At 42.6% G+C, this 20,666-nt stretch overlaps 1 long non-coding RNA gene across 2 annotated transcripts in view; it reads left to right on the top strand.

Annotated features, from left to right (window-relative positions):
• The window catches only part of LOC125614225, a 30,943-nt gene extending 17,711 nt beyond the window's left edge, over positions 1-13,232 (top strand). For both annotated transcript variants that reach the window (XR_007344829.1, XR_007344828.1), the window contains exons 5-6: positions 7,994-8,208; positions 12,880-13,232. This is a non-coding gene — a long non-coding RNA (uncharacterized LOC125614225). The remainder of the gene's footprint in view (positions 1-7,993; positions 8,209-12,879) is intronic.
• The last annotated feature ends 7,434 nt before the right edge of the window (positions 13,233-20,666 follow it).

The raw sequence follows: 20,666 nt of genomic DNA, 5'->3' as shown, positions 1-20,666 counted from the left end.
TCTGCAGAAGTCCACACAAAAGCAGCTTTTTCCAGAACAGTGGAACCCAGGCCTAGATACAAAATCAAGGACACTGTCTGCAAGAATCAGCGCCCAAGGCAGGAAGAGTTATAGTCCCCTTCTATCCCTCCAGCTAGCTCTGCAGGACCTGACTATTGTCTATTGAAATGCAAATGCCTCTGTGAAGGCCTTGGGTTGCTTTCTTAACATGCTCTGCTGCTTCAAGCTTAAGTATACCCCCTGCCTGAAAATACTTTTACACAAAGTTTGCTGAGAGCCTTAAGAACAATTATGGTGGGGGTCTCCGGGGAAGTTTAATTGAGATTTTCTGGAGAAGGGGGTGCCACTAAAATAGTAGGAGGTCCAACCCAGGCTATGGCTCCCTGCAAGCTGCTTTAGAAATTCTCTCCCTTTCCAATGGGGTGAAGTGTGCTGTCAAGATAAACTGAATGTCTTTCTAGGCCAAATCAAGAGTCATGGTTAGGATTCAAAATGATCAGCAAATTTTTCTGGGTCCTCTGAGTATTTACTTAGTCTTTCCATACACTGATGAATATCTGTAACAGAAAAGGGGACTTGTACTCTCACAGTCCCCTCTGCCCCAGCCACCTCCCTGAGTGGTGACATGAAGGCAGCAGTGTCATAAAGACCCTCATGGGTCCTGCTTTGGGTATGCTGAGGGATTAGTAGCTTTGGAGAAGGGGGTAGCCTGTGGGGTTCCTTCCTGGAAGGATCATATGGAGGAGGCTGCTTTAGATGTTGGCCAGGAGACACAAAAGGGTGGTTTAACAATGGTCAAGGTATCTGAATTTAGGGAAGTTGCCTTAGAGGCCCCTTGTGAGATCTTGTCTTTGCACAGGAGCAGGTTTTGGTATAGGGCCACAAAGGCTTTGATGTAGGGGAGTTCTGACCATTTGCTTTATCTCCTGCAAGAGAAGTCTGATTGCAGAGTGGTACTATTTTTTTCCATATTTTTATTGGTGCATTGTAGTTTCTGATGGAATTTGTTGTTACATATTCGCATATGCTAGTTGGAATTTGGCCAATATCACTCCCAACACTTCCTCCCTCCCTCCCTGCCTCCCACCACTTGGTTCCTTTTCTCTACTGATATCCCTTTGATTTTCATGGGACACCCCCCACCTCTGGCCACTTTCTTTTTCTTTTTCCTTTCTAGCTTCTGTATATGAGAGAAAACATACAACCCTAGACCTTCCAAGTTTGACTTATTTCACTTAACATGATGGTCTCTGGTTCCATCCATTTTCTGCAGAATGATATCATAATTTTGGCTACCATTTGGAGGCCACTATTCTGAATCTCTTAGCTCATATTTGAGTCAATATTGGAGTCAAATAGTATTGCAATAGAAAATGAGTCAGGTTTTTTTTTCTTTTTTTTAGATTGTCAGGGTGAAAGTGATGGAGGATACATTTGAGTGGGCAGTCTTTTAGAAGAGAAATGGTCTGTCTCTGTCCCATATTGGCTATTGTGTAAGAGAGGAGAGTTTTTAGGTCCTGTAACCACTGCCCTGAATTCAGTCTGAGGCATCTCTCTTGGGAATTAGGGACCTTGAGCTTGGGTTATTTCCAAGGCATCACCACAGAAATCCCACAATTACTGTTGAAGCCAGATTCCTCTGGTCCTTATATTGGGTGTGTACCACTTCCTTCGAATTGTTATGGCTGGAAAGATGAGTGTCCTGTCAACCAATTTTATTTTTTATTTTTGAGACAGGGTCTCACTAAATTTCTGAAGCTGGCCTTGAATTAGTGATCCTCCTGCCTCAGCCTCCTGAATGGTTGGGAATACACATGTACCCCTGGTGGGGTTTTGTTCTTTGTGAGTACTTTCTGTCATATAAAATATGTGAAATAAATTTGTATGCTTTTCACCAGCTTATCTGTGTTACATCAATTTAATTGTCAAGCTCAGCTGAAAAACTGTAAGAAGGTAGAGATGAAAGGTTGCCTTCCCTACAGGATCCCAGAGAAAAAGGAGAAGGCAGGGTCTCCAGGCGACGTGGAAATTCCCATTGTTCCCTCTTCTATCCTCCTCCTTGAATTTTCCTATTGCAGGGAGTCTTTCTGCCACTAGCAGAGTTCTTTCTCTCACCTTCCACCTTCCATGCCTTTACATCTTCTCCTCATTACATCTCATATAAGCCTGCTATGCTTCTCCCCCTGCAACAGGTTCTTAGCACCCTTCTTTGGCTCCTTTCTCCAATAATTCTCTGCAGAACAGTTTATTATTATTATTATTATTATCAGTAGTAGTAGTAGTAGTAGTAGTAGTACAAGTAGTAGTAGTACATTATAATAATCCAGAGTAGTGAGATTTGTTGTTATGTGTTTGCACATGCACATAACATAATTTGATCAATTTCATTTCTCAATGTCTCCTCTTTTCCTCTCCTCATCCCTGGGAAATTGTCTTTAATGATTTGGGGGGTGCAAAGGAAAACTTGAGCACTTAGGTAACATGACTGTGTCCATCTTTCAAGAGGAATGGGAATAAAGATTCTAAGATCAAGCAATCAATTCTTAGATTCCCATGGAACCATCAAGCAAAACCATGCTGTTTTTCTAGTTCCAGAGACTGAGTGGAGAAATGACTGATTCCAAGGTTGAGGCAGGGGTTATTCAAAATGAGCCTCTTGTACACATGCGCACACACACACACACACACACACACAAATATGCAAGCAATGATGCATGTATGTCAAAGGATCATAGGAACCCACTGAAAACCAAAACTAGCCATAAGCTGGATTATTTGCTTATGTGCATCAGTAAGTTTCATATTACCCCTTCATCCAGTTTAAGTTGATTTCGTATGATTTGCAAAGGAGTGTCAACTAATCATAAACAACCCCTGGTCAGGGACATTCCCAAAAATTTGTAGACTTAGAGTGTGGTGCTGGATAATTAATATTCCCCTGCCCTTGAATGGAAGTTATGTACTTTTTGTTAGAGAAACAGCTATAAACAAACTGTACAGCTCACCCTAACAAAATTGGTGCTGTGACAGGATGCGTCGATCTTGACCACCACCAGGAGGGGGCGCTGGTCTCTTGCTAGGACTTGCTCCCATTATCACAAAATTGTGGAATATAAGTGGTTCAATTCAATCCTCAGCACTACCCTCCATTCCATTCCCTTCCCTCCCCTCCCTCCACTCCACTGATCCCTCTTCACTCCATTTGCAGTTTACTTTTTTTTTGAAAAATTAGAGCATTGTGGATACACTTGCTGCCAGTACTCACTGTACCACTTCCATGCATGCACATACGAAAATTTGATCAGATTCATTCCACTGTTCTTCCCTTTTCCCGCCCCTTCTTCATTCTCCTCAATCTTTTTTGTCTATTTTACTTATCTTTCCTCTATTTTGATGAAATTCCTTCTCCTTTTTTTTCTTTGCTCTCTCTTTCTTTTCTTTTTGTACGTTCTCCCTTATTTGAATTAGCTTCCACATATCAGAGAAAAGATTTGACTTTGCTTTTGGGGACTGGCTTATTTCACTTAACATGATAGTCATCATTTCCATCCATTTACTTGCAAATATCATAATTTCATTCTTCTTTATGACTAAGTAATACTCCATTGGGTGTATATGCCACATTTCCTTTTATTTTTTTGGTACCAGTGATTGAACCCAGGGACACAAGGGTGCATAACCACTGAACAACATCCCCACCCATTTTTATGTTTTATTTTGAGACAGGGTCTCACTAAGTTGCTTAGGAGCCCACTAAGGCAGGAGGATCAGAAGATCCTCCTGCATCAGTCTCTTGAACCACTTGGATTACAAACATGTGCCATCACTCCCAGCTACCACATTTTCTTCATTCATCTGTTGAAAGGCACCTAGGTTGGTTCCACAGTTTGGCTATTGTAAATTGTGCTGCTATAAACATTGATGTGACTGCATCACTGTAGTATGCTGATTTTAAATGTTTTGAGTATATACCAAGGAGTGGGATACCTGGGTCATATGGCGGTTCTATTCCTAGTTTTCTGAGGAATCTCCATACTGCTTCACAGAGTGGTTGCACTAATTTGCAGTCCCACCAACAATATATGACTATACCTTTTTCCCCACATCCTTACCAACATTTATTACTATTTGTATTCTTGATAATTGCTATTCTGACTGGAGTGAAATGAAATCTCAATGTAGTTTTGATTTCCATTTTCCTAATTGTTATAGATGTTGAGCATTTTTTTCATATATTTCTTGGCCATATGTTTCTTTTTTTGAGAAGTGTCAATTTAGTTCTTTTGCCCATTTATGAATTGGATTGTTTTTCCGGTATAAAGTTTCTTGAATTTTTGTGTGTTCTGGATATTAATACCCTAACTGAAGAGCAGGTGGCAAAGACCTTCTTCATCCTGTGGGCTCTCTCTTCAAGCTTTTGTTTCCTTTGCCATGAAGAAGCTTTTTAATTTAATGCCAGCCCACTTATTGATTTTTATTTTATTTCTTGCACTTTAGGAATCTTGTTAAGGAAGTCAGTACCTTTGCCAACAAATTGGGGAGTTGGGCCTACATTTTCTTCTAGTAGGTGCAGGGTTTCAGGTCTGACTCCTAGGTCTTTGATCTACTTTGAGTTGACTTTTGTGCAGGGTGAGAGATAGGGGTTAAATTTCATTCTGCTCTATATGGATTTCCAGTTTTCCCAGCATCATTTATTAAAAAGGCTATCTTTTTTCCAACATATGTTTTTTGACACCTTTGCCTATGACCAGACAACTGTATTTATGTAAGTTTGTCTCTGTATCTTCTATTCTATTGGTCTTCATGCCTATTTTGGTGCCAGTACCATGCTGGGTTTTTGTTTGTTGTTATTGTTTTTTTTTACCATAGCTCTATAGTATAATTTGAGGTCTGATATTGTGATGCCTTCTGCTTCACTTTTTTTTTGCTAAGGATTGCTTTGGCTACTCTGGGTCTCTTATTTTTTCAGATGAATTTTGTGACTGCTTTTTCTATTTCTATGAAGAATGTCATTGGAATATTGTTTTTTGTTTTGTTTTGGGGCTGGGACTGAACCCAGGAGCACTTAACCACTGAACCACATCCCCAGCCCTTTTTGTATTTTATTTAGAGATAGGGTCTCACTAAGTTGTTTCGGCTTCACAAGTTGTTGAGGCTGGCTTTGAAGTTGTGATCCTCTTGCCTCAGACTCCCAAGTTGATAGGATTACAGGCGTGTGCCACCATGCCTGGTCATCAATAGAATTTTAATGGGAATTACGTTGGCAGTGTGGCCATATTGACAATATTAATTCTGCATATCCAAGAACATGGGAGATCCTTCCACCTTCTAAAGTCCTATTTAGGGGCTGGGGATGTGGCTCAAGCGGTAGCGCGCTCGCCTGGCATGCGTGTGGCCCGGGTTCAACCCTCAGCACCACATACAAAGATGTTGTGTCTGCCGAAAACTAAAAAATAAATATTAAAAAAATTCTCTCTCTCTCTCTCTCTCTCTCTCTCTCTCTCTCCTCTCTCTCTTTTAAAAAAATAAATAAAAATAAATAAATAAAGTCCTATTTAGTTTCTTTCTTTAATGTTCTATGTTTTTCATTGTAGAGGTCCTTCACCTCTCTTGTTAGATTGATTCCCAAGTATTTTTAAAGGCTATTGTGAATGGGATAGTTTTCCAAATTTCTTTTTCAGCATATTCATCATTGGAGTATAGGAATGTGATTAATTTATGAGTGTTGGTCTTATATTCTGCTACTTTGCTAAATACATTTATGGCTCTAGAAGTCTTCTGGAGGAGTTTTTTTGGGCTTCTAAATATAAGATCATGTCATCTGTAGCTATTCTTCTGAGGTTTTGCTGTTTTGTGTTGTATCAAGTGATCCTAATGAGCCTCTCTGATAGATCTAGTGGATGTAGGTTGACAGTTTCCATACTCACTTCATGTTCAGGGACAGGAATATTGGATTGGGACCCATAAGTGGCCCTAGGGCATGTGTCTTGGCATGAATTGTCTGTGACTTAAGATGAAGTTTTTGTTAGGGAGAACTCAACCTAGGTAAGGCCATTTTGAAACATTTTTCATTGTAGAATAACTCTCACCCCACAGTCACTCTGACCCACACTGACCTAAACCCCAAACAATACTACATCATTACACAAAGAAAGGGAATTATTATCTGGGACTGATACCCTGAGAAACACCTTGTTCTGACATGGAACAGTGACTACCACAAAGAATGAAAGTAATGACCACAAGGACCCTTCCCAGACAGTGCACTAGCAATGTCCTAACTGCAAAAATTCCCCCACTCCCTCACTCCCCTATAACTTCCCTAGGCTGTAAGTGGAAGATAGTTCTAATGTCCATTGGGACCTCTCTGTTTATCCCAAATAAACCTATATTACTGATGAGCTGCCCCCTTCTCTCTCTTTCTTTTCTGCAGTCTTTTTTTTACAGTTTTGATTCATACTAGGTTCAGCGGAAAAATGATTCCCTGTGACCACTATGAAGCTGCATGCTAGGATGGAGTGAGGTTCATAGTAACAACCTACATGTCACTGCTGCCATTTGTTTACCTAGTCCCACACCCAGAACAGCATTCCAGATAAACCTTGGGAAGAGGAACACATATGGGGGACACTATGCTAACTAGTGGCATGAGGGGGGACAAGTTAATTTTTGAAGAACCATATGGTTTCTGTGGTAACTGCTTTGTCATTGTGGTGCCAAATCAGCAATGGACATCAAGAAAATGAATGATGTGGTCATGTTATAGCAAAATTGATTTACAAAATGAGCAGGAGGAATAGGTAGTAACAAGCAGTGTGTACTAGTTTTTTTTTTAATAAGCAAAAATACTGTAAAATGGTCAGTAGTGATGGAAACACAGTGCTGTAGCTATATTAAATATTATTGCAATGTACACCCTAAAAGGGTGAATTACATGTTGTATGAATTAGGTCACAATGATCTCTTTAAAACAAACCAGATTCAGGCATGATGGCACAACCCTATAATCCTGGTGACTAGGGAGACTGAGGCAAGGAGATCCCAAGTTCAAGGCCAGTCTTAGCAAATTAGTGAGATCTTGTCTCTAAAAAATAAAAAGGGCTGGGGATGTAGCTAAGTGATAGAGGTTCCCTGGGGTGGGGTGGGTGTGGGGGAGAGCAGGGAACAGGCCAGATTTGGACCATAGTTAATAGTTTAATAGTTTGCCAAACTCTGCTCAATATCATTATTTTTCTTTTTTTTTTCATGGTTGCATCCCTATCAGCCCATCTAGACCCATCTCTAGCATGCTATTTGGAAGCTCTGGAACTTCAAAAAATTGTGGTGACATCTGCTCATATCTTCATGTTATTTTTGTTCCATTTGCTGAAAACACATATTTAACCCAACCTGCAACTTCCTGCTTCCGGAGTCCTCTAGGGGAACCAGGATGCTTCCCTGATGAGGGTGAGATGATGGGGACTTGCCTCCCAAATTATGGCAAACAGCCTTAAAATTAACATATTCTGAGGTAAAAGGTTTAAAGGGCAGATGTGCTGGGCCTGCCTATGAAAGCAAGTGCATTCTGAGCTGTGCCATTTACAAAGGTGAAGGGAACATATCCACCCCGACAACTGATGCTCCCCAGGGACTGAGTGATTCCCTCTGTCCAGAGAGGAATCTGGAATCAGGGCTGTGACTGATTCACAACCTGACTGGGCTGACCAAATCCACTGTTGCTCTCAGGGAACATGCTTCCATGTTGGTCAAAATGGAGACTCCAGTAGAAGGTGGCAGAATCCACAGTCCATGTATCTCCCACTTCAGACTTCTCTGTGATTCCCACAGGGTATGGGGTTGCTTTGGAAGGAGGACTTTCCCAGAGACCTGCAGCTACAACAGCTCCCACTGCCCCTTTCCTCTCCCAGGAACTGCTCCATGGATCAGAATGCTTAGAAGCAGTGACAGTAGCCAAACTCCATTAGGACCTGGGATTCTGTCTTTTGTGTTACAGGCTGTAACCCCAGCAGCTGTCACAAGGGAAGCACCACTCTTTGTGAATGAGTGAAAACTTGAAGTGTGGAGGAAGGCTACGGCTCCATGCATAGAGACTGTGGAACTAGCCACTAGATGTGGAGGGGTTGCACAAACTGCCCTGAGGTCCCACTGAGCTGAGAACAGACTTCCACCAGAAGCTCCTGCTGTGGTAGCGTGGAACACTTTACATGCGTAAGCCCTGCTCCAATGCTTTTTATTGCCTTTATCACCATCCAGCATTCACCTCTGACCTGCTTGCTTCTTTCCCTCAATGGAATCATGCTACAATATCTCCCTGTTGCAACATGATGCTCACTATGATAAATCTTATTTGCACTTGGATGACCATGGAGTATAGGGGGCTGGCTATCTCCTCCTCTTCTGATGTGTCACTCTAGCATCCCTGATCCTCATTTAGCTTCAGTGCTTCCTCCTCGCTCTCACCACAGCCAAGCATTGCTGGGGCAGAGCAATCAGTGCTCATGGGTAAGGAAAGGGAGATTCCATGAATTGGGAGAGTAGAAGAGGAAGGAAAGACTTAGCAATGAATTAGAAATGAAAGTCCAGGCATTTATCCACCAGTTTGTCTCGTGTCCAATCCCTGGCTCATTCTCATCTGGGCAAGCCATTAGGTTTTACATGGGATTATGTTAAATGTCTCTCCAAATGACTTGGGACAAGTCTTTGAGTGTCCAAGTCCTACAAAGGTATGCCTTCACATGTATTCAAATTAATGGTAGATAAGATGTGACGGGCAGAATGATGTCACCATTCCTCTCAGTCTGAAAGCCCCTGCATGGAGTGTTGAGATGGTTGGGATCCCCTGTACAGTGTAACCCAAGGTGACTATGACAAAAACACACAAAACAAAAAGGAGTTAAGCACAAATTAATTATTGGATCAAACATGGGTAAGGTTTGTTGTAATTTTTTTCAAATGTATAGTTCCAAATAAAGATGAATAGGGGAGTCCCATGACAAAATGACACTGTGGAAAAGGCCACTCCACTTTGGGGTAGCTCATGTGAGCATCCACACCCACTTGGACAGATCTACATCATATCTGGGCCTCCCCAGTTGTCTATTGATTAAATAGGTCAGTATGTTGTTGGAGGCCCCACGGGGTTTGAACTGTGGATCTATCTTCTCCACCATGTTCGGTTCAGGTGGGGTGGAAGTATCCATGGCATTTTCTTTGTCCATGACCGGTGGACTCTACCAATGGCTTCACGAAGACAGCACAACTGATAAAGCCTGAAAAAGATAAAGAAACCTCCATGATCAACAGGACCAAAGGTCTTTTCTTCTCACTCTCTTACACACACACACACACACACACACACAGCCATCCAGCAATGGTTGTAAGAGATAGGTTTGGGGCATCCTCTGATTTGCGGTATCAACTTTATCAGTTCTTTCTTTCTGTCATATAAATGGGTCCATACCTAGTATCTGTTTTCTGTTCCATTGACACCTTTTCACAACCCATTTCAATTGCTAAATGTGTGAGTTCTCACGAATCTTTCTGACTGCCTGACTGATGGGACCCTTCATGCTGTTTGGTAACTGTGAGCTCCCTTGGCCAATTCCGCTTCATTCCAAGTTTGGTGAAGGCAGGAACTTGTCTGACTTGCTCCCTGAATCTGCCAAGGACAGAGTTAAAGAGAAACCACCACAGACATCTCAGGAAGGAAAGGATCTGAGGCCAGGAACTAAGTACTGATGAACCTGTTTAAGGTCTCGAAGGGCAAAAAGCCAGGGCTAGGAAACCAGTGAGGAATCAGGAGAGGGCAGGTAGGCCTCCCAAGGCCAGGTCTGTCCTGAGAGCTCAGAACTGGCCACCAACAGAGCAGATGGAGTCCAAAACAGCTCAAAACGCACCCCCCCACCAGCCTGCACTCCACTGCCAGCCCCAATGCCACAGGGAGCTGCCCATGAATCACCCCCAGAAGCCTAGAGCAGTACTTGGTTTGAATCTGACAAAGTAGCAAGGCCAGAAGTAGGTGCCCAAGGTATTCTCAGTGTTTGGTTTCTAGGAGAGATGAAAGGATTCATCCTCGGTGACACAGAGCTGAGATGGGAGGTGAGAATGTGCTATCTACAGCCTGGGCCCCTACCCACTTCCCTCTGGAGAGTCTATCAGTTGGAAGGAACAACTGTCCCCTGCCCTCCCCAGTACCCAGCAGGGTTGGAAGTCATCACATAGATGATGTGGGTGGTGGCCCAAAAGATACCATTGTATGTCAGGATGTCTTACCTGAAGACCACTGTGGTTTCTCTGGAAGAGAGTTATTGAGGACATGATAAGATAAAGATAAGGATAAGGAGTTAGAGGCAGCTGTGATATGGAGCGGAGCAGAGCAGAGCGAGAGGCAACCAGGATAAGTAGTGAGAGGCAACTGTCTCTGTCTCCGTGGTTCACTCAGGTTCTCTGAGTCCCAGAGCCTTATTGGTTAAGCCTCATGAAAGTCTCTGTGAGGCACAATGGGCCTTGGAACCTTGGAACCACAGAAGTTGGTGGGATCTACATACTGGCCTCCCCTGCCCCTGAGCTGGTTCAGTGATGATTAGGTGAGTGGAAGGGGCCATGAAAGGAGGCCGACATTATCTGGATACGGGAACATCTGCATTAGCTATTCCCTTGGTAGAACATTTGTTTCCTCATCTTCAGAACTTTTCCCTAGCTTGTGCAAAATCTTCCCAACAGACCTTCTGAGAACAGGTCTGTATGCAAAATCTTCCCAACAGACCTGTGTGCCTCACCACATCCATGGCATCTCAACAGGGCCCCTGGGCAATGCTCAGTTATTCAGTCCTGTTTCAATCAGGAGCTTAGTTCCTGGTGGAATGCCACAGTTGTCAACCTCTGGACCAGACTTGGTCATGACTGTGCAGTCATGCTTTTATAAGACACCATTCACATCAGTGGGTGTTTAGATGGAGAAACATTGGGTGTTGAGATGAAGAGTCACCCTTCTGAAGCCAAGGTACCTTCCAGGTCTCTGATGTAGAACAAATGTACTGTTAGCATTAAGGAATGACACAGGTGGACATCTTCTAGAGGTAGGATGTGGATTCCTGCAGGCTGTCACAGGGCCAAGGGTGAGGACCAGGCTGTGAACTAAAATGACTCTTCTGGGAATAGGCAGCTTGTCCCCACACTGGTGGCTTCCTCTGTTTCATGCATCACCAAGGGAACTGATGCTTATAAGAGGGACCCAGGTCACACATTTCTTTCCTTGACTGGCAGGGAAGGCTTAATGGTCCAGGTTTCCTTGTAGTGCACAAAGAAACCCATAAGCCCCCTCTGATAGCTGAGATGGGTGCTTACAACTAATTGGAGAGGAACAACAATTTAGTGTGGGGTATTTGGTTAACAATCTGCCAAAGGAAGTGGCAGATTGTCTTTCTCTTTTCAAGGAATCACCTTCCTAGAAAACCAAGGTCATGACCCAGAAAGTGGGCCAGAGGAGCTTGTCTGATATCACTGAAATGCATTGAAAATGCATAACCTTCAAATAATTACACAATAGAAGAGAAACAATTACACAATAGAAGAGAAACAAAAATCCTATTGCCATCGGTCACAAACGTAATGAAGCATCTATGAATACAATAAGGAAAATGCACATGTGGCTTTTAAGAGCTTCCTGTTTGGGCACTAAAAGAATAATTAATTTAATTATATAAATGCATTTTTACTGGTTTAGATATACATGACAATAGAGTGCATCTTGAAATATTATTAAGTAGGATCCCAGTCTTGTGGATGAACATGATGTGGAGTTACATTGATCGTATACTCATATTAAAATAATATTTATAATATTTTTTGTTCTGTAAAGGAAGACTAATTCTTGAAATGGTGCCCACTCAAAGCAATCACATACTTCAAGATGCTTTTTTTCCCCCAAAAAACATTGTACATCTTTTCTGGGGCACATTATGTAGCCTCAAAGTCAAAGAACTTTTCCAGAGAACTGGCATAGCGTTCAGACTAGGTCACTACTGCAGTAGCTTAAAATAATCATTGTACTTTACAAAGTTAGAAGTCTGAGAATAGGAGACAGCTGGAGAGGAATTTGACTCAATGTGAGATAAACCTCTTTGCATAAAAACTGCTTAAAGCGGGGCTGGGATGTGGTTCAAGCGGTAGTGCGCTCACCTGGCATGCGTGCGGCCCGGGTTCGATCCTCAGCACCACATACAAACAAAGATGTTGTGTCCACCGAAAACTAAGAAATAAATATTAAAAAATTCTCTCTCTTAAAAAAACTGCTTAAAGGGGTAAATGTCAATTAACTAATGTATCACACAAACAAGAACTCATGGAGTTACTAAGTATGAAATGAACATGTAACAAAGATTGAAAGGTTCATTTTTATCCCTGGATCATAGTAATGGTAAAGATGACATCTGAGTATGCTCTTCCGACTCTACTCTTCCATTTGAATGAAATATTATCGAGGTTTGATGCTTTTTTTTTCTTTGTGGACTTCTTTAAAGCCTTTCATGGGAACTGAAAAAAAAAGAAAAAGAAATGGTGTCCACTGTACTCTAAATTAATCTATAAATTTAGTGCAATCTCAACATAAATCACAACAAGAATGTGAATGTGTGTGCACCTGGAAGGCCATGCCCTAGAATTATTTTGAAGAGAAAATGTGCAGGAATATATGACAGGGGTCTTCTCATACTGAATACCCAAATTCACTGTAAGGATTGGAAATAGAAAGAGCAATTGACAAATGTGTGTCATTGAACCCAAACAAAGATTTTCTGGGTCACTTGGGGTTTCTCCTAAAGGTAATTCTGGACTCCAGCCTTGCTGACGGGTGTTCTTTGTTGTGTCTTGTTTCTGCAGCCATCTGTGGAGGCCAGTGATCACAGATAAACAACACTGTGAAGTCAGTTCCAGCACCAGCTCCACAAGACTCAGGAGAAAGGCAGATGAATACCTGAAACTCAACCTGGCCTCTAAATCCCTGCTGAGCGTTTTACTAGGTAGACAACTGGGGAGTTACAGAAGTGATATGCACCTGGCACAGTGGCTGTGGAAACTGACCCAAGCCACACCAGGGTGGAGTTGGCCACTGCCCAAATACCACGTGACTCCTGCACTCAAGTTCCCTGAGGTTGATGAGAAGCCCAGGAAAATGCTGTGGCTGAACAAATCCTTCCCCTGACGCAACCATCAAAACAGAAACTGAGTTTTCATTTCTTTGTGTTTGACATTTTTCATTTCTCATAGACTTTGTACTCGTGACACATCTGGGTGCTACTCCAGGGCCACAGGCATGTGAGCTTTGGCCACCAACCCTTAAGAAGGTGGATACTAGCATTGCAAAGTGTGGGGATTGGAAGCCAAGGGTGGGTCATGTTCAGAGCACCTTAAGGTTGGCTGATCGGACCTGTGGAAAAAACCTCCACCTCCAAATTACTAGGGTCAGGGCTTCCAAAAGGCCACTAGTGGCTATGGGGTGGAGTTGGGGCTTCATTTGTCACCCTGCAAGTTTGGTGGAATCAGTGGGAAGGAGTCCAAATCACACGTAAGCAGTAGTGGCTGGGGGTGGGAGGGAGTTCTCTTAAGACATCAGTATGGAGGCCATGTGTCTGGGACAGCAGGAGGTGCACACTCAATGATGTGTCCTCCAAAGTAGGTATGAAGGTAGTCCCCAGAAGAGGAAGAAATGCAATGAACAGAGCTTCTGAACTCCATTCAGATAAGGGCCACTTCCTGAGTCTGATCTGTGTCTATCCCCTGTTCAACAGACCCTGCATAACAAGACTACAGAAGGGGTGGAGGGAAGATGGGACCACGTCCAGGTGGAAGGATCAGAGCACAGCTCACTGCCTTTCCCACTGAAGGCTTCCTCAGTGGAAGGAAGTGAGAAACTGCAACCCTGAGAGGGGAGAGCTGTGATCATCACCTTGGACAGGACAGAGAAATGAGTGAATACTCACTGGGTGGGATACCAAGGCCACCAAAGGCATGGTATAGCTTGAAAGTGATGCCAAACGTCACTTTTGATAGAGCTGACCCTCTGATTGATAGTGAGCCATGGTAAAGAAGGAACCCAGCAGATGGACATGACTGGGGCACTGTGATGTCATGGGACAAAACTATTTGGTTTCAGCCTGTGCTTTTCTATGCGCCAGCCACACAGATATGGGAAGAAAGAAGTCCAGACTCAGAATAGCACTGATTTTAGGGACCAATAGAGTCCTTCTGTTGAACGTTTCATATCCTCAGCTGGGAATTGGGTAGAGAGGCATTCCTTTTGCTGTTACCTGTTCATTTTTGTATTCAATGGAGGAAAAGAAAAAGGAGGGTCATGAGGCATCAGGTGCAGGAGACAAAGAATGGTGGGGAGCCTCTCTGTCGAGGGTTGGTGCCCAGTACCACAGAGCATGGAATTTTACTTCCTGCCCCAGACTTCAGTGTGGGGGGATCAACATGCCAGGTGCCAAGTGTGAGTTGTCAGGAAGCAGCCCTGGAGGTGAGCCTGTGACTACAAGTAGCTTACTTGAGAAGGAAGCCCAGTCTGCACCTGTAAGGGGTCTGGGGGGGCATGAGACATATGGGGACGGCATTCTGTTCAGGGGATTGATATCACTGTGGTTGGTTGGATATTATTGGCAGGGGGACACCATGGGGGACTGTGTAGAACTCATACATCTCAGATTCACCACAGACATCGCGTGAACAAGAGATGGGATGTGAATCCAAGGAGTGTTGTTATAGCCCATGAGCATGACCACATGCTAGAGTCCACAGTATATAATGAGAGGGTGCTCATTCTTCCCACACAAGTTGAAGGCCAGGGCATTGACCTAGTATGAAGTGTGAATGGGCCAGAATGATCTGTGAAGCACAAGGAGAAGAGGTGATCCGAGACCATGTGGTATTAGTCATCTCAGAGATCACATCTTCCCCAGCATCCCAGCTCTGATGTCCCCCCATGTGCTCACCTAGTAGCAAAGAATGCTCATTCACCTGTAGGGGCAAGAGCAGTAACTCTTGGAAGGTTTCCTGGAGGAGTATTGTGAGCAAGCTATGTCATTAACAAGGACGAGACATGTTTGTCTTTCCTCAATGTCAGAGTTTCTTGAACCACCATAAGTTCACAGACTGTGCCACTTTCATCAGCAGCAGTTCATTGAATACTTGTGGGTCACCTGGTAGTTGTAAGGTTGGTGAGCACAAGTTACTTTATTCCTGTCCTAATTTCTCATTTCTATAACAGTCAAGTCACACCTCACACCACACACGGATGATGTATAAATAGGTCACAGAGAGACTAATTGTTAAGATGGCCACAGAGTTGCAGGATGCTGAAGGAACAGCACAGGCAGAGAGAGAGAGAGATGAATGCAAAGTCAAAGAGTCACTGTAGGTGGCCAGAGAAGATACAACCCAGCTCAAGAAGTTGTTTAGGTACAGAGCTGTCAAAGAACACAAATTATTCTAGGCCAAGGTCCAGAAAGACAGGGGTTTCAGAGTGTCAGCCTGGAGTGTCAGCAGCTTGGAGTGGACTGTGTGTGATCTTCACAGGCAGGAGAATCCACAGTGTGCTAAAGCCCAAGGACAGAAATTCAGCGGTTGGTCACTGTGGAAATTTTACTGGGCAAGGCTTATGATGAATGACCAGGTAATGTATCAGGGCACCCTATGTCCAGTCTCAGGATGCTCCTCCTTTTATGAGCCTCGAGTGAGGGGATTGCTTCATTTGGTGGTCTAGTGTGTTCCATAGGCTCATGGGCCTAGCTTTTCTGACATGCATTTGATGCCCCCGTGCATCCACGTGCTTCTCATTATTTCAATAGTTTCACAGGTAGTCATTTTATTAGCATAATTATGTGTCTGTTTTTTGCTCAGTTGTACTAGGCAGATGGTGGCTGTCTACTTGTACAAATAAAATACAGAGCCATTCTTCCTTGGCACTTAAAAGCTCCTGCTTTATAAAGTATTGTAACTCAGGTTTAGGCATAGTCTAAGAACTGCTGTTCTGTCCATCCCCAGTAACTCATTATATATATATATATATATATATACACTTACAATCAGAGCAGGGCACAGCTTGGTCTGCACAGAGGGGTGCCATTGAATTGGACCTGCATAAACTGGGTGAGCCAGATTTCCCAACTCAGCAACAACAGGAAACAGGCCAAGATCTGAGTAGTAGATGTGGACACTGAGGGATGCGCATAGACGTAATAAGTGATGACAACATGGACAAAGTCTTGAACTATTCATCTGGGTCTTGAGACACGGGTGGTGTTCCTGCTTGTGGGCCTCGAGAGAGTGCACAGATTCCCTGTCTATCATTTCAGGCCCTCCAATGACCTTCATGGAGGGCGGGGCCGTGGCTAGCTCTCAAGACCTACCAAGGGTGTGAGCAGCTTGGTGCAACTGTAGACTGGTCATGGTTCAGCTATGGTTGAGCTGTTGGGCTCCCCAAGACAGTTTGTCCCGTGGATGTGGGAACATAGGAGCCCCCTTCCCTCAGTCACTGTCACCGTAAGTTGAGTTCATTTGGATTCCTAATTGGTGGTTAATGGTGTGATGTTTGATGGACAAGCATATGTTGTGTTCTAACGTGTTTAACCGACGTGTCCAGTGGCCTTCCACGTGGACGACAGGGAGGGCCCTTAGTTCTCTGGGGCCCAGAGTTGTGCTTAAAGCAGTTGCAGGACCAACCTTTCAGGTCATTTTATTCTTGTAAATGTTGCTTTTTCACACACATCCCCCGCCCCCGCCCCCAGTCGTGATTCTGTTGCGGTGTTTGAACTTAGAGATGCTGGTGTGGATGACAGAGCAAGTGTGGCCGGCAGCGAACAGTGGTCCTTGGCCTCCAGGAGGCCGCTGGTGCCTTTATTTCACAGCGGTGTTTACAGGGTAGAGATTGGCAGCGCGTGTTGGTTTAAATCTTGGTCTTGGACGTTTTGGTGAGATTTGTTGTCAGAGACCTTATTATTCTGGAACTGAAGAGGAGGAAAGTAACACATGGAAGGAGTGTGTATGGGTTTAGCTGCCTTTCAGTGACGTTTTCTCTTTAATAATATGACAGTACATTTCATTAAACTTGTTCAGTTAAATTTTGAATTTGTCTTCCCCAATATTGTTTTCAAAACACTTGGTAATTTCGATGTGAACATGAGGAGCTGTGTGGCATGGTGGGCTCAGCATTTGTTCGCTCAACTATGTGCACTTCTAGTACCTATGACATTTTTGCCTTTATGTATGATGTGCAGAGTTAGTAATCATTGTATTGACCAAGTGTCCTCCCAGTGCCTTGCATGTGTTTCCTTAAAATATTTGGTATTAATTGCATTTTTTTTTGGTACCAGGGATTGAACCCTGGGGCACTTAACCACTGAATCCCATCCCAGCTGCTTTTATTTTTTATTTTGAGACAGGGTTTCATTAAGTTGCTTAAAGCCTTAATTACTAAGACTGGCTTTGTTGTTGTTCTTGTTTTCTAGAAAAAGAAATAGTTTACTTGTATGTCCATTTGTTTTTTTATATTTATTTCTTCTTTTTTAGTTATACATGACATTAGACTATATTTTGACATTTTTATACATACAAGGAGTATATCTTATTCTAATTAGGATCCCAGTGTTGTGGATGTACTCGATATTGAGATTCACTGTGCTTTATTCACACATGTACATAGGAAAGTTATGTCTGATACATTCCACTGTCTTTCCTATTCCTATAACCTCTCCCTTCCCTTCATTCCCCTTTGTCTTATTCACTGAACTTCTATTATTCCCCTTCCCCGTTGTTGTGTGTTAGCATCCATATATCAGAGAGAACATTCAACCTTTGGTATTCTTGGATTGGCTTATTTCACTTACCATAATAATCTCTCAGTCCACCCATTTACCGGCAAAAGTCATAATTTCATTCTTTCATTCTTCCAAGCCTTTATCTATTCCAATAAATCCTACATTTGGTATTTTCTTGTTATCCCATATTTCATGAAAGTTCTCCTCTTAACATCTTCTCTCCATTGTCAACTTTATTTTCAAATTATATGTGTTTTTTTCATTTTCGTTACCTGAAACTCTATTTTCCAAGTGGTCTAGTCTGGGGGCTGGGGTTGTGGCTCAGTGGTAGAGTGCCTGCCTAGCACATATGAGCCACTGGGTTTGATCCTCAGCACCACATAAAAATAAACAAAATAAAATAAAGGTATTGTGTCCAAGTGGTCCAGTCTGCTGGTGATTCTTTCTATTGAGTTTTTAATTGGTTTATTGATTCATTTGTTTCAAGAATTTCTGCTTGGTTCTTCTTCAGAATTTCTATCTCCTTATTGAAGTGATATTTCACTTCTTGGATTTTCTCTCTGATTACACTTCTTACATTCTCTTTTACCTCACAGATCAGTTTAACCATGAACTTTCTAAATCTCTTCTCTAACATTTCCTCCACTGTGATATCATTGGATTCTGTTAATGAGGTATTTTGGTTTGATTGGGATAGTTTGTTCCCTTGTTTTTAATACTGTTTGTATGTCTACACATTTATCAGTAAGAATCTGAGTCAACAGAGCTTCTACCCTATGAATTTATAGTTTCCTCGAACTTTCTAGTACATCACAGTTTAGGGGGAAACAATTAATAATAACAACCAATTCAAACAACAGACAGCATTGAATCAAATACTTAGTTCATATTTTGACATCTACAATTTTTTTTAAAGAGAGAGTGAGAGAAGAGAGGGAGAGAGAGAATTTTAATATTTATTTATTTAGTTAGTTAGTTTTTGGCGGACACAACGTCTTTGTATGTGGTGCTGAGGATCGAACCGGGGCCGCACACATGCCAGGCAAGCGCACTACCGCTTGAGCCACATCCCCAGCCCAACATCTACAATGTTAATTGGCATTATAAACAGAAATGGTATGGTAAGCAATTGCCAACAGTAGAAACAGTATGTTCACAAACAGGTTTGCTTTTTCAAAAAGATGAAGAGGGAGAATTCAGGAGAGACATAGGATGTAATAATTGTGAGGGTTTATGAGAGAGAATATTAATAAAGAGTTAAAGAAAGAGTGAAAGAGAGAATGATAGAATTTGGCTGTTAGCTAAAGAAAAGAGAAGTAAATTAAGAGACACAGGAAAAAAGCAATATAAAACAAAAAATGTAAAATAAAACCAAAGTATACCAATCAAAACCTAGTCCTCAAAAGACACAGTCAAGAAAATAACCACGTTCAAGAAATGCTAGAAATGAGAAGAATTAGACAAATACATATATATGTACAGATGTCCATGAACCATTCAGCACATAAACTTTTTTTAAAAAAAGTTTCCTGATGGAAGATTAAGGAATTGTTTCCTTTGAGGTGGTCAAAAAATTATCAATAATATTTTAAGTTGTTTGTCATTCCCAATTGAATTTCTTTCTGTTTTTTTCTTGAGGTATGTATTGCACACAAGAGTAGTAGTCAGGGGCTGTCAATTCCTTCTTCTTGTGGAGCTAGTCAGAGCGCCCATTCTCAGCTTCCCTTCTTGGCAGTGTGTGTGTTGGGGGTGGAGGTTGGAGGGTGTGTCTGCTCCATTCACAGCAAGGGGTTGCTGTAGCGTTCTGTGAAAGGTGTTCCCAGAGTAGAATTCCTAGAGGCAGGGTTTGAGTCTAGCTATGAGATGGCAAAACCAGACCCATTTCTAAACTGAAATTACAAGAATACTATCATGAGAAACCAATGCTTGGGGAAAGGGTTATTTTTTCCTCCCCTTCTGTCAGCCTTTCTTCAGGAAACCTAATTAACCAGAGGTCCTTACCTTTTGGATTATAAATGAATGTCTCTAGGAGTCTGACTGTTCCCTTTTAAATGTATACACTCCTATTTGAGGCTTCAGACACAAGGCTAGAGATTTATCAGATGCCGGTGAAAAGAGCTAGTTTCTCTTATCATGTTTTTCTTCTGTAAACATATTTCCTGCTATAAACCCAAGCTCAAGGCCTTCTATCATGTGGACTAGAAATTTTATGACATCAAATAGCTTATAAATGTTGTAAGAAACTTTGGATCAGCATTCAGAATTTGTTCTCCTCTGGGCCTGCTTGCATAAAATAAAGTTTGAGTTCTCCTTTTCTCTGAGTTCCACTTGCTGCTTCTTGAGCAGCCAGTTTCCCACAGCATTTTGACTTCCTAACCAGGAAGCAACAACCATGCTGGCTTTGGGCTACTGGTATGGTAGGCTGTCCACACCAGAGTACACAGTTCCCCTTGGACCAAATGGGACAGCACCATCCACCAATTCCCAGATCTTCTTTGCCAAGGAGGTCTGCACCTCCAGAACAGTGACCACCAATCAAGACTTGATGGAGAGTTGGAACAACTCCTGCACAGTCTTCCAGATGAGGTAAGGTCCCAGGACCAAGGATAGCTAGGCTTGTCCATAAGGACAGAAGAGGAGCTTAATAACCTCTCATGGCCACCCTAGAGAAGCCATCATTGTAGGGAACTTCCAAAGGGTGGAGGAAATGTTTTAAACATTTGAGTACTTGTGTGAATGAATGCAAAACTACTGTGTCTCCACAGCTTTGTGCTTTGGAGTCTGAGTGAGTCCTGACCTACAGTTCTGTGGTGGCTTCACAAGGCATAACAGTGATTCGTGTTCTGTAATAGGACT

The sequence above is a fragment of the Marmota marmota genome, unplaced genomic scaffold, assembly GCF_001458135.2.
Source record: "Marmota marmota marmota unplaced genomic scaffold, marMar, whole genome shotgun sequence".
NCBI classification, from domain to species: domain Eukaryota; kingdom Metazoa; phylum Chordata; class Mammalia; order Rodentia; family Sciuridae; genus Marmota; species Marmota marmota.
This window is presented reverse-complemented; position numbering and strand designations above follow the sequence as displayed.